The sequence below is a fragment of the Arvicanthis niloticus genome, chromosome 15, assembly GCF_011762505.2.
Source record: "Arvicanthis niloticus isolate mArvNil1 chromosome 15, mArvNil1.pat.X, whole genome shotgun sequence".
NCBI classification, from domain to species: Eukaryota; Metazoa; Chordata; class Mammalia; order Rodentia; family Muridae; genus Arvicanthis; species Arvicanthis niloticus.
Genome location: NC_047672.1, coordinates 54,864,106 through 54,866,750, shown reverse-complemented (window position 1 = coordinate 54,866,750; position 2,645 = coordinate 54,864,106).

Genomic DNA, 2,645 nt, shown 5'->3' with positions numbered 1-2,645 from the left:
CTTGAGCCCCGCCTGCCTACACCTCCTGGCAGGTGCACTGTCCCTTCCTAGCAGTCTTGGGGGTTTTGTTCTCTCTAGCTCCAAGGCTCAAGGCCACCTCCACATGGAGGGCTCAAAGCCACTGGTCTGCTTGAGTTTCAAGGGACTTTTTGATCTTCTTATTTAAGTCCACCTTTATTAGCGATGGTTCAAGGCCACTTTAAGGTGCAGATTCCAAGGCCGCCTCTCAAGGCAAATAGTTCAAGAACAAATTTCTGCCTAGAATTCCGACCTCCTAAGACTCATAGTCCCAGACATGAGCCGGTGACCTTAGGCTAAGGTCAGCCAAGCTCCGGATCACTCTCATCTGAACTCACAAGTTGGACACAGCACAGGGTGGAAAGTTTATTTCTTAAAGTCACAGAACTTAATTAACCTCAGCTCCTCCAGTGGACTGAGGTGTGCCAGCTGCCTGGGAATCCAGAGTTTATAGACTAAAGCTTCAGGGTTCTGGTTGGCTGGATGTACGAGGAGAAAATGCTCCTGAAATACCCTAAAGGAGAGAAAATACTGAAAGCCAATTCATGCTTCTTTAGAGCTCTGAACTTCGGCTCCGGACCTTCCTGGTGCCTTCAGGGTGCTAGAGATGATGAGAGTCCAAGTCCATCTGCCTGGCAATCTGGACGATGAACACCATGTAGTAGTAGTTATTGTAGAAGTAAATAAAACAGTAGTTTTATGGCAGAGTCTTATTCTTCTGCAGACTTCAGATCCTTCCGGTGAAAAGCACCCTTTCCTTTCAGATAAACTATATTTTTGTTGGAGAAACTGAAGATGGCCAGACCCTTGAGGAGTTCAGGGAATATTGCACCTTCAAGCATCATCTCTTTTTACTTACTAATAGGAGGTTGTAGCAGTAGAATTCAATTTTTAAAAAAAGAGCCTTTTTTGAAATAGGAAGATTTTTTGAAATAGGAAGAAGGTAGTCCTTGACAGGGCATACCTAAGTAAAATATTGGGTGACGCATATGGATAGATGGCATGGCATAGGTAAAGCATGCTTACTGCTCTTGCAAGAGGACCTAGGTTTCAGAAAAGATTATGACATTAGTTGTTTATCAAGAAATATTTTGGTATCAGGTAAACCTCATTTTGTCCACCATACAGTGTGCCAATCACTTAAGTCTTTCAAGAGTTTATTCTCAAGCTAGCAAAGCACAGAAAAATCTGACCCAGGTCCTGAACCGGCCTCTCTGAGGCTAAGATTTGAGGATGTTTATAGGTTAAAGAAGCAAGTGAAAGCTACTTGGAAGTAAGAGCATCAATAGTCAACACATTTATCTGTCTTTGGAACATATGATCGATCGTGCAGCCTTTAGCGGGATCTGAGGGGAGAGTGTAGAGCTCCCTATGCCAACTGTTCTGAAGACTTGTGACTCAGCTCCCAGAGAAGTCTGGGACTTTTCATGACCCATTCATCAGAGGTGTCACCTACAAACATTACTGGGAGATCAGTATGCAGCTGCATGTCTGTCAGTGTTATCAGTTTGTAGCATCACCTTGGAGAAATCAGCTGAGCATGCAGTGGGTTAGGACAGGAAGACTGAATGTTCCAAGCCAGGCTGGGTGAGATACTCCAGTGAGATGCTGGGTTTTGTTTTTAAGAGAAGCTAAGGGATTTGAGGGGAGCAATTACATTTCCTTGGGATTCCATTCTCTCAATACTTTGAACGTCTAAAACTTTGTCTTACTTTCTGTTCTAATGAGAGGCACAATTCCTTGAGCTAACAAACTTTACTAAAAATCACAGATCTGGGAGCAGGGGTCACAAACCGAGTGCTTTCCTACATACGGGAGTCCCTGAAGTCAGTCTCTGATACTGCAAACTATAAAACTAAAAAACCTGAAAATTTTTATTATTAAAAGTTAGCAGTGGAAAAATTTTCTATTTTTTACATGTACAGAATCCCAAGGCGGCTGATGGTTGAGTAGTCACAAGCACCGACTGTTACTGCACAGTGCCCAGGTTTGATTTCCAGCACCAACTAGCAGCTTACAGCCCCCTGTAACTCCAGGCAGGCCCAGGGGATCTGATCGGTTTTGTGTTTTGTTTCTTTCTTTGTTTGTTTTGTTATTGCTGTTGTGGTTTTTGTGTTTTTTCATTGGTTTGTGGTTTTTCTGTCTTCATGAATAGTGTGTACATATGGTACACATGTATACCTGCACAAAAACACACACAAACACATTTTAAAACAAAAATAATTCCCAGTTATAAGAAAAGGGCCCATATCTTTAAGAAAACCAAAGACAAGAAAATTCACTGAAACATAATACAACTCTTCTTTTATATCTAGGAAGGTATTTTTAATCAATTCATTCAAATAATGTCTCATTGTATATCCCTGGCTGGCCTAGCACTCACAGAAAGCTCCCTGCCTCTGCCTCCAGAGTGCTGAGAATGAAGAGTGCACCCCACCCGACCCCAGCTAAGGGTATTTAAAATCACTCATAATAAGAAAATGAAACTTAAACACACTGGAAGAAAAGTTTTGAAAAGTAAGAGCAAAAAGCAAGAGGGTATTATTGTGAAAGAACACACGCACACAAACACACACACATAGGTCACCTCTTCTCACATGCACAGACTCTTACCCAAAAGTTCTATC